The sequence below is a fragment of the Salvelinus sp. IW2-2015 genome, linkage group LG6.2 (genome assembly GCF_002910315.2).
Source record: "Salvelinus sp. IW2-2015 linkage group LG6.2, ASM291031v2, whole genome shotgun sequence".
In the NCBI taxonomy this organism is placed as follows: domain Eukaryota; kingdom Metazoa; phylum Chordata; class Actinopteri; order Salmoniformes; family Salmonidae; genus Salvelinus; species Salvelinus sp. IW2-2015.
In genome coordinates, this window is record NC_036846.1 from 14,617,120 (window position 1) to 14,629,312 (window position 12,193).

General features: G+C 46.8%; 1 pseudogene; it reads right to left on the reverse strand.

The window, feature by feature from the left end:
• Nucleotides 1-1,679: 1,679 nt before the first annotated feature.
• LOC111965564 (neurofilament medium polypeptide-like) overlaps nucleotides 1,680-12,193 on the reverse strand; it is a 21,664-nt pseudogene continuing 11,150 nt past the window's right edge.

Here is a 12,193-nt window from a genome sequence, read left to right on the forward strand (position 1 = left end):
CAGTTTGTAGGGGATCTAGTTTCAGACCAGTATGTAGGGGATCTAGTTTCAGACCAGTATGTAGGGGGATCTAGTTTCAGACCAGTATGTAGGGGATCTAGTTTCAAGAGTTTCTTTTACTCCTGCTACGTTGTGTTATATTATTTATACAAGCTCTGCTAAATTCAAAAGACAGATACCGATTTGCATTGAAGTTAGAAATAATACACCAGCATAGTGATAATTTATCATACAATTGGTACTACAGTAATTAAATCATTGAGACAGAAAATTACCCCTAAAGTGACCGGATTGACCCAGTCCACTAAAGAGAATTTCTGCTGAATCAAAATAATATTGTCCCCTGTGAAAGTCATCAGTGACTCGGTGTCATACCTCTGGTCTGGTAGAGCAAATAAAAGCTTGTTCTTAGTGTACCTTGCTGAAGCCAATTTGATTGGAATAAGAATGGAATGAATAAAAATCTTGCCAAGCTGTCTTGTAATTGGAAAATATTAAACATTTGTGTGTGCGTGTATTATATTCCTATTGTCTAAGAATACTTCCCAACATTTTCCCTCAAAATACAGAATTTGTGCGAAGAATAAAGGGAGAGAGGCCCTACAGTCCATCTCTTGTAGCACATATTCTGACATCTGAGTTTCTCTTCTCTCACTCCTTTTCAACACATATACAGAAAGAAGGTTCAGACATCGACCATCAGGCCCTAGCATTCCCATGTGGTAGAGGAGATGGGTGGTTGGCTGTCACACGGGGATGGTAGGGGGCTTGGGGGGAGGGTATAAGTCTTATAGGTCCAGTCCTTGCAGGCAGAGGACATGATTGAGCGCTGCAGTCTTGAGAAAATAAAGGCCCCTCAGACCCTGGGGCCGGCTTCCTCCCTGCTCGCCATGTTTCACGTCCACACAATTAAACACAATTAATCCTGGCCGCTGCAGCCTTCTCCTAACACCTTCTCCTACACCTTCTCCTAACACCTTCTCCTACACCTTCTCCTTGTGTGTGTGTGAGTGTCATGCAGAGAACCATCCCATTTGTTTATCCATACCAGAGGTAGAGCAGCGTTGGTGGGTCAGTAATCCGACTCTGTTGTCATATCATGTGCAATAGGTGGGCACTGAGGAGAGTGGATGTCAATTTCTGTTAGCTTCCTCCCCAACTCAATGCCTGCTTTTCCTCTCAAGTAGCAGTTCCTAAATAACCCAGCCAGCCCCAACACTACAAGTGTGTGTATTTGTGTTTTTGGTCATGAGATTAACATGAATTGCATGATAGGGCAGGAGATCAGGACTTAGTGTAATGGATAACATGGACAATGTCAACATCAACCATTGGGATTTGGAAAGGGCTCCCTATCTTATGTGTGACCATGTGTGTGTTGAAATTCAACAGAAGATCACTGGCTGTGGCTAATCTTATCCATTATTAGCTGCGTTTTTCATCTTTATGGCCGAGCTAACAAGCCTCTGATACCATTAATAGCAAAGAACGTTCACATTTGAGGTTAAGCATGAAGACAAATGGGACAAGGATCACAGGGCATAACTCTTGCTCTGTTAAATGTAGTTATGATGGTGAGGAGAGGCACTTAAGAGGGGGAAATGACACACACCGAACACACTCACATTCCACAGACACTGTTGACACTGTGTTCATGGAGAGGGAAAAAGAAAGGAAGGTGATGTCAAGCAACGTTTATTTTTATTGTTATGGTTTAAACTTGACCAAGTTCCTCCAGGTTATGGGCAGAGAATGAGCAAACAAGTCAGGGACTGCACACAAGCTCCCTGCTGTAGTCGACCAGGTACATAGGAGCTGCAGAATGTCAACTTCACCAACCATTTGCAAAGCTAATATGACTTGACTGCCAGTTCTGTGTAAAACCCACAACCCGTAAAGCAAATGAAAGGTGACCTGCCATGACCAGTTAAGGCTATCTTATTGGATATTGAGAGCTGTCCAACGGCTTGTGAACAGTGGATAGGTCAGGGGTTAACAGCGTGTAATGAGCTCGTGTTGGAGTGAGGGGTGATGGCTATTGGGAGGTAAATGATTCTACAGAGCAGCCACACACTGAGGTGGTCTAGAGAGAGAGTGTGTGTGTGTGTGTGTGTCTCATATCAGTGAGTTACCTCCAGACACTGTAGCCACAACAGATAGAGACCACTTAGGGACATTTCAGAGTCTCTTCACAGACACTGAAGAGACTCCCCCAATGTTAGACAATTCCATCTTTCTAATAGGACAGGGGTCACCTGCCAGTGACCTGTTATCATTGGCTTGGCTCGCCCTCCAGAAGTTGTTAATCTGTCACGATACGTTTACATCTGCTCAAATGGTTGTGTGGCGGTTAGCTTCATGGGCTCTCTAATGGATGATTTGGGTCTGTTGTGTTTTGGCGTCATGTCAAATCCGTATGGGGGATATCCATCGCCGAAAGCCGGTTGTTTGGCATAGTCTGGATCGGTTCCTCTCACAGGTAGCACATCCTCCTCTTCCACCAAACCCCTGGGAATAGAAGAGAGGAAAGGGAAGAGGAAAAGGAAGATTGTCTGCTGAATACATACACAGTACAGTGTTCTACACTTCAGACCTGACATGGCTAGCCTCCATAGAAACCAGTGGCGGTCAGTGCTGTTTATGATGAGAGAAGATTTATTTATTTTTTCTTCATGAGCATGGCCTTATTTCTATTACAGCATATTGGATGACTGTCATTCCTATTCCATTCACCCAGTTCGAAGTAACATCGATAGGTTTAGGCTACTACATGATACTCAAATTTCCCTATATCAATCATGGGGTTGCTACAATCTAGCCTATGAATGAAAGTTTACAACATAGGTGCATATCAATCAATCAATCAAATTTATTTAGAAAGCCCTTCTTACATCAGCTGATGTAAAAAAAAAAAAACAGCAAGCAATGCAGGTGTAGAAGCATGGTGGCTAGGAAAAACGGGTAGCACATCCGGTGAACAGGTCAGGGTTCCATAGCCGCTGGCAGAACAGTTGAAACTGGAGCAGCAGCACGGCCAGGTGGACTGGGGACAGCAAGGAGTCATCAGGCCCGGTAGTCCTGAGGCATGGTCCTAGGGCTCAGGTCCTCCGAGAGAGAGAAAGAAAGAAAGACAGAAAGAAAGAAAGAAAGAAAGACAGAAAGAGAGAGAAAAAGAGAGAGCATACTTAAACTCACACAGGACACCAGATAAGACAGGAGAAATACTCCAGATATAACAGAATGACCCTAGCCCCCCGACACATAAACTACTGCAGCATAAATACTGGAGAGTGAGACAGGAGGGGTCGGGAGACACTGTGGCCCCGTCCGACGATACCCCCGGACAGGGCCAAACAGGCAGGATATAACCCCACCCACTTTGCCAAGCACAGCCCCCACACCACTAGAGGGATACCTTCAACCACCAACTTACCATGCTGAGACAAGGCCGAGTATATTCCACAAAGATCTCCGCCACGGCACAACCCAAGGGGGGGCGCCAACCAAGACAGGAAGATCCCGTCAGTGACTCAACCCACTCAAGTGACACACCCCTCCCAGGGACAGCATGGAAGAGCACCAGTAAGCCAGTGACTCAGCCCCTGTAATAGGGTTAGAGGCAGAGAATCCCAGTGGAGAAAGGGGAACCGGCCAGGCAGAGACAGCAAGGGTGGTTCATTGCTCCAGTGCCTTTTCGTTCACCTTCACACTCCTSGGCCAGACTACACTCAATCATAGGACCTACTGAAGAGATGAGTCTTCAATGAAAACTTAAAAATTGAGACCGAGTCTTTGTCACTCACATGTATAGACAGACCATTCCATAAAAATGGAGCTCTATAGGACAAAGCCCTTCCTCCAGCTGTTTACTTAGAAATTCTAAGGACAGTAAGGAGGCCTGCTTCTTGTGATCGTAGCGTACATGTAGGTATGTACAGCAGGACCAAATCGGAAAGATGGGTAGGAGCAAGCCCATGTAATGCTTTGTAGGTTAGCAGTAAAACCTTGAAATCAGCCCTAGCCTTAACAGGAAGCCAGTGTAGAGAGGCTAGCACTGGAGTAATATGATCACATCACTAGTCAAGATTCTAGCAGCCGTGTTTAGCACTAACTGAAGTTTATTTAGTGCTTTATCCAGGTAGCCGGAAAGTAGAGCATTGCAGTAGTCTAAGCTAGAAGTGACAAAAGCATGGATTAATCTTTCTGCATCATTGTTGGACAGAAAGTTTCTGATTTTTGCAATGTTACGTAGATGGAAAAAAGCTGTCCTTGAAACAGTCTTGATATGTTCATCAAAAGAGAGATCAGGGTCCAGAGTAACGCAGAGTTCCTTCATGGTTTTATTTGAGATGACTGTATAACCATCAAGATTAATTGTCAGATCCAACAGAAGATCTCTCTGTTTCTTGGGACCTAGAACAAGCATCTCTGTTTTGTCCGAGTTTAAAAGTAGAACATTTGCCGCCATCCACTTCCTTATGTCTGAAACACAGGCTTCCAAGTTAGGGCAATTTTGGGGCTTCACCATGTTTCATCGAAATGTACAGCTGTGTGTCATCCACATAGCAGTGAAAGTTAACATTATGTTTCCGAATGACATCACCAAGAGGTAAAATATATAGTGAAAACAATAGTGGTCCTGAAATGGAGCCTTGTGGAACACCGAAGTTTACAGTTGATTTGTCAGAGGACAAACCATCCACAGAGACAAACTGATATCTTTCCGACAGATAAGATCTAAACCAGGCCAGAACTTGTCCGTGTAGACCAATTTGGGTTTCCAATCTCTCCAAAAGAATGTGGTGATCGATGGTATCAAAAGCAGCACTAAGGTCTAGGAGCACGAGGACAGATGCAGAGCCTCGGTCTGACGCCATTAAAAGGTCATTTACCACCTTCACAAGTGCAGTCTCAGTGCTATGAGGGGTCTAAAACCAGACTGAAGCGTTGAGATAAAAAATTGAGGTGACACATGGACAGACAGTGACACATTCAATACTGCCTTGCACACTCTTGCCTGCATCTAGCTTATCATTAGTCCAACAGTTCCAAACGATAGCTTCTATTGGACAAATGCAGGTATTTTTATCCCTGTTTCGGTTGCTTCCATTTAAGAAAAGTTTTTCAACAGAATCTGCGGAATTAATACACTCCTGATCACACATAAACACCATGTTGTATTCCTTCTCGCCTTTATCCACTCTCCTCCTCTCAACTTTCCCCTTCGTTTGTGGACTTCAATCCACAGCACATCAGTTGTATGTGACCGGGCAAAAAAAGAAATCCAAGCCAAACCATGTCATAAACGCTACACACAGCCTACATCGTTGTCACCATATTAGCTAAAGTAACGTCCTAGTCAACATAGCTAATAGAACTAATATGTTAGTAAACCTGCTACAATCATGCAGTAACATTACAGTGTTAAGTCAGTAAGAAGTTACACCGGTGGCAATAAATTAATAAAACCAGAAGATTACCTTGACTTGGAAGAGTTCCGGTGTTGTGTTGGTCAAAAGTCATAGCCAGCTAGCTAACATAGCATCCATCTGTTTGAGCAGGGTGTTTCAGTAGGCTAAACTAGCCAGCTGCATTTGCAAGCTAAGTAAGTGAAATGGAGAAAAAAAATACGAAATCTCTCTCTCATTTTTGAAGAAATTAATTTGTTGAAAACTTTTCAACTGTCTTTCTCTTTGAGTCAATTACTCACCACATTTTATGTACTGCAGTGCTAGCTAGCTGTAGCTTATGCTTTCAGTACTAGATTAATTCTCTAATCCTTTGATTAGGTGGACAACATGTTAGTTCATGCTGCAAGAGCTCTGATAGGTTGGAGAACGTCCAACGGAAGTTGTCATAATTACTGTGTAAGTCTATGGAAGGAGGTGAGAACCAAGAGCCTCCTAGGTTTTGTGTTGAAGTCAATGTACCAAGAGGAGGACGGAAGCTAGCTGTCCTCCAGCTACACCATGGTGCTACCTGACAGAGTGCTGTTGAGGCTACTGTAGACCTTCATTGCAAAACAGTGTGTTTTAATCAATAAGGCTGAAAGTGACGGTGAGCATCTGGTCCAAATGGCTCGGTGTACATTTAACAGGTGACACTAGTGTCATTAGACTCTATACATTTTACAGGTGGCATTAGTGTCATTAGACTCTGTTCTGCAGCACGGAGAGAAGAAAACATCTCAGATGTTCATTTCTTATTCATGGTTTTAATCACGGATGACAAAACAGCGCTGTAAAAAAGTTAGGCAACTTGGCCCCCAGACTGTCTGCCTGCGCCTTGACTACATTTTTGTGCGTGTGTGTGTGTGTGTTAATAAAAATGTGTGTGTGTGTGTGTCTTGAGTCTGTGTGTGTGTATGTCTTTGGAACAGTCTGTTGGGGGACCAGTATTTAAAGAAGGCTACAAGGCTGACTGTGTTGCGGGGCTGCTGACATTAACAGGCTGGATGATAAAGTGGCTTAACAATTGTCCCAACAGTGTGAGGTCCCCCTGTCCATTCTAATGAGGCATTGTGTGAGGCTGCCTCTTCCTGAGCCACGAGGATGTGTTCAGAGCAGCAGAGGGGTGAGCGAAGGGTTGTCCAAAGGTAGGGGGTCAGGAAGGGCAAAGTGCATCCTTCTTACATACCAGGATGCCAGATGGTTGAGCACACACACACACACACACACACACAGAGACGGACACACAAAACAGGAGGGCGGTAAGACAGAAACATAAATACTTCTTCATGGACATCGGACAGGAAATTGCATCATGTTTTCTGTGACTGTCGTAGGGCCTGTTTTCTGTGACCCCGGATGACCTCGGATGTCAGGCCTTTGTCCTCAGGAATGTCTTAATATGGATATTATGGATATGGGGATGCCCAGGTGACATTCTGTCACCCATACTACTCACACGTTCACAATGTAGGGCTACACAAATATTGTGAAGAAAATTTCAAATATTAGGTCAACATCACGTCATCTGAAGATGCTATTGTCATTGTAAAACTACAGAGAATATTATATTAAGGTTAGTCATGGTCTTTCTAAGTGTGCTTTTTCATGGGTTTTGGGTACTTAATTTTCTGTCCTGAACAAGCCCATAAGTAAACAATGCAGGACCTCTCCATCTTTTTCACTACTACAGAGGCCTTGATGATCACACTGTATGTTATCTGTTGTTGTGCATGTGGCCCTGTCGGTGAAACACATCAGTGAAAGGTCTCACCTGTAGGCAGGAATTTCGATGTCCCGGGCTATCTTGTGACCCAGCAGCCCCTCGTAGTCCCCACACTGCTCCCTCATCTGGACCTGCAGGCCATGCTGCTGCTTCTGCCTCTCCTCAATACGACACTGAGAAGAAACAGACAGATAAAGGGCCATGTTCTAATAACCACACTACCACTTATTATAAAGCCATGTACACTATCTATGTATTGGACGCATTCTAAGTGGTATGATAGTGTGGTTATTGGAATACAGCCATTGGGTATATGGGATGGGTGGATGGAGGTAGAAGTTTTTGGAATAGAGCCATTGGGTTTCAGGGATGGATGGATGGAAGCTGACCCTAACCACTAGTCTAGGGTCTGATATTTTGAGGATAGGGAAGGGTAAACTGTTCCTAGATCTGTGGTTAGGCTTGAGGGTAGTGTAAACTGTTCCTAGATCTGTGGTAAGGATTGAGGGTAGGGTAAACTGTTCCTAGATCTCTCTTACCTCCAGGTCAGCGATCTCCTCCACATTTGCTTCTCTCTTCATCTCAATCTCACCTCTCCAGCTCTGTAACCTCCTTATCAAGCTCTACAATCTACACACACAGGTACAAACACACAGACACACAGGTACAAACACACAGACACACAGGTACAAACACACAGACACAGGTACAAACACACAGACACACAAAACCAGGGATTCAGGTTCATGGTTGGAGGTAACATCGTAACAGCGTGCATCGGTATAAATGTAATTGATCCACATTCCACACTCATCGAGATGTGTGACTTGGCACAATCATTGTAGTTCATCTCATGAGAAAATGGATCTGCCAATTTCATTCTAAACTGCACATTAAAAGCTCAAACGGAATACTCTCTTCTCTTCCAAACAAGCCACGCACGGACACACGCACACACACAAGCACAATCCCAGCACACACCCGCCGCACGGCTGTGAGTAATTACAGCAATCAGAGAAGTTCAACAATTAGCTGTCAGAGACGGATGATGAGGGTCCAGGCCGTCTGCTTCTCTTTCAGGTAGATCACAGGAGCTCCCGGTTGCGTCCAGAATGGCACCCTATTTCCTATTATAGTGCACTACATCTGGGCTCTGGTCAATAGTAGTGCACTATATAGGGAATAGGGTGCTATTTGCGAGGAAGACCCAGTCAGTCCCAGAACTAACATAGGGCTGATGAGATCCCAACCTGGCCATCTTTCTTTTCTCTCCTTCTCTCCCTCTGCTCTCTCTCTCTTTCTGGCATGATAAGTGAGCCCTGGCCGAATGCCCTGCATGTGCGGGCAGGGGTGTGTCTGTCATCCCTATCAATGCCTGTTCTACACTATTATACACATCTCTAGGCCGAGCCTGACGGACTGAGCCTGACGGACTTCACCGCAAGCTGGTTTGTTTGGCCAAGTTGTGTCTGGGTGAGAAACCAGACCTGGGACATTCATCACAGCCGGTGAGAGAGAGATGAAGGGAGGGAGGGAGTAAAAGAGGGATGGAGGGACCTGTCCATCAGACTAGGCCCAGGCTGGGCAGAGTGTGGGCTCGCGTGCTGCACATTAGGGAAGAGGAGACGGTGTTATGAGAGTGCGACTGAGGTTACTGAGGGGGACTGTTTATTTAAAGAGCTGGGGCTAGGGCCACAACCACAGTAATGGGAACCAAACCGCCATGTTTGTCATCCCTGGCTTCCAATTGGCTCATTCATCCCCCCTACTCTCCCCTGTCACTATTCCCCAGGTTGTTGCTGTAAATGAGAATGTGTTCTCAGTCAACTTAACTGGTAAAATAAGGGTTAAATAAATCAAATCAAATAAATGGGCCGGTGTCGGTTACTGAAGACTTAAGTCATTGACTGATTATATTAAGTAGTTTGGGGAGGGTTTAATTCTTGATAGATGGACTATAATGGAAAATTCCACCATTTCCTTGAATACTGTAAACTTAGTCAATTACTGAGTGAGTCGTTGAGTTTTAGGGTGGTTCGAGACTAATTGTTGAATGACTGTACTGAGATTTTCTCAATGAAGCCTCTCTGTTGTGTGTTTCTGTATCTCTATGAGAAGGGGGTGGATGTGCTAGATGTGACAGATGAGGGTCTATTTCTATTCTTCAGTTTGGGGTTGAAGTCTCCGGAGACACAGAGGAGAAATGTGAGAAGGTTCAGAAGTTGATGAAGAAGAAAGAGACAGGGAGAAAGAGAGAGTATTGTGAAACGTATGTTAAATAATGAAAGGGGGAGAGAGAGAGAGAGAGAGAGAGAGAGAGAGAGAGAGAGGGAGAGAGACAGAGAGAAATCCGCCTTGAGACAGTGCATAATTCCTCTCATCTCCCAGTTGAAGTCTCGAAAAGTAAACACTTTTGTCGGCAGGGAACTCGCTCGCTTCATTCATTCGCTGTCACTCACGGAGAACTCATAAGGAGTGAACTGCCTTTTCCTCCCTAAACTTTACTGTCTGTGGGAAGAAGCCATTCACTTTCTACCATTCCTCTTGATTTAGTGGCTGATGTTTGGTTCTGAACTCACTGTGGGCTTTTCTGATTAGACGTCTAAGAAGTGTGAATTTACTGGAGAAAAAGAAGCTTGAGAGAGAGAGAGACAGACACACAGAGAGAGAGAGACACACAGAGAGAGAGAGACACACAGAGAGAGAGAGACACACAGAGAGAGAGAGACAGACACACAGAGAGAGACACACAGAGAGAGAGAGAGACACAGAGAAGAGAGAAAACAGAGAGAGAGAGACACACAGAGAGAGAGCGAGACAAAGACAGAGAGAGAAAGAGAGACAAAGAGACAGAGACAGAGACAGAGAGAGAGAGAGAGAGAGAGAGAGAGTAAAATCAACAGGTAGTGATTGCAGGGTGAACAATCAAGGAGAAAGAAAGGAGTAAAATCTGCAGGTTATGATTGTCTAAAAAGTAGGTGAATGCCAGAGAGAGAGAGGGAGGTTACTCACCAGTTTCTTCAGTTCGTTGACGTCTGTTATTTGGGCAACGGCTTTGACCCCCGCAGCTCTAGCCACCACCAGCTCCTGTCCAGCTCCAACCACACCAGTTTCCCTGAACTCAGCAAGCTGTCCAGGTGGCAACGAACGAGGAAAGGAGGGGACAGGAGAGTGTAATTGTTACCGTAAAAGCTGCTGTCAATTTGGGCCAAAGCCTACACACACACACACATCACACCACCTAGGAAGCACCCCAGCGGTTTGATTACGGACGTGACCTCACCAGGAGGACCAACATCCCCGACCAGGGACCCTGAGGTGGGCCAGACACACCGGAGAGCCAGGTTGACCCCAGCAGAGCGCCTCTAGCTTGTAACACACACACTCTTTTTGACAGACACACACACACACACAGACACACCGACACACACACACAGTGGGACAAAGTGGGTCTGTTCTGGTGCAGCAGCTCTGATTCTCAGGTTTGTCTCCAGTGTTACGTCAGGAGGAACATCTGAAGGTTCAGAGTTATGCCTGGACTGGCCAGGCGGTTACGTTGAAGGGTGTTGTGTGGGTGTTCTGTGTGCGTGCAGGTATGTTCACATAATGTACACCGCATGTGCACGCATGCTAAGCGCGTGTGTTCTCCAGAATCCTTACCTGAAGGGTCTCAGCCAGCTGGCTGTAGTACTCCTTGATATCCTGGATGTCAGGGTTGTAAAACTCCAGGACTTCTCTCCCTGCTGCAGCTGGACCTTCTACAGGGACCACCATGTTCTGAACCGTCTGCAGACACACACACACACACACACACACACACACACACACACACACACAACATTAAGACACAGACATTAGGCTGTGAGGTGTGTGTGTGTTGTATGCTCAGCAGGATAGACTCTCAACCCTTTGCAGACAGACACACCATTAAGACTCCGTCATGTACATCTTCAGGTAGCAATAAAACGCCATGATCAACCTCCAGGCATCCATCACAGCAGAATGAAACACCCCAGCAGCCTGAACCTTGAGTAATGATGAGGCAGTCCATTCATCAGGGGAATATGTCTGATAATAATAGCAGTTAATAAAACAAAGGGGCACTGTGAGTCATCCGGTGCAGGGAGTTAGCAAGCGTGTACCTGAGGGAGTGATAGCCAGCAGCCGAGTGGCCGGTCTTCACAGAGGAAAAAACTGTGATGGAAAGATGGAACTGCCTCTTGCCTCTCCTTTTCCCTTTCTTAATGCCCTCTCTCAGCTCTCTCTTTGCTCCTTTTCAGTCTCCCTCTACCTCTCTTTCTCTCTCTCCTCGCCTCTCATGCTCGCCGTCCCGCCTCTCTCGCCCGCTCTTCCGCCTCTCTCCCACTCTCCCGCCGCATCGCCTTTCTCGCTCTCCCTCCCTCCCTCCCCTCTCTCGCTCACTCTCCCTCCCTCTCTCGTTCGATCTCCCGCCCCCTCGCTTCTCTTCCGCCTCCAACCTCCTCGCTCGCTCTCCCTCCCTCCCCTCGCTCGCTCTCCTTGCCTATCCCTCGCTCGCTCTCCTCCCTCCATCTCTCGCTCACTCGCTTCGCGGCGGCTCGATCTCCTCCCCGCTTCGCTCGCTCTCCCTCCCTCCCCTCGCTCTCTCTCCTCCCTCGCTTTCCGCTCGCTCTCCCTCCCTCCCTCCCCGTCCTCTCTCCCTCTGTCCTCTATCCTTTCTCTCTCGCTCTCCCTCCTCACTCCCTCCACCTCGCTCGCTCTCCCTCTGCTGCGCCTCGCTCTCGCTCGCGTCTGCTCCCCCTCGCACTCCCTCCCCCTCGCTCGCTCGCCCTGTCTCTCTCACTCCTCGCTCTCGCTCCCTCCGCCTCTCGCTCGCTCTCCCTCCCCCACCCCCCTCGCTCGTTCGCTGTCCCTCCACCCCCCTGCTCTCCCTCCCTCCCCCTCGCTCGCCTCTCCTCCTCCCTCCTCAGCACTCCGTCACTCCCTCGCTCTCCTCCTCCCCTGCTCGCTCATCTCCCTCCCTCCCAGCTCGCTCTCCTCC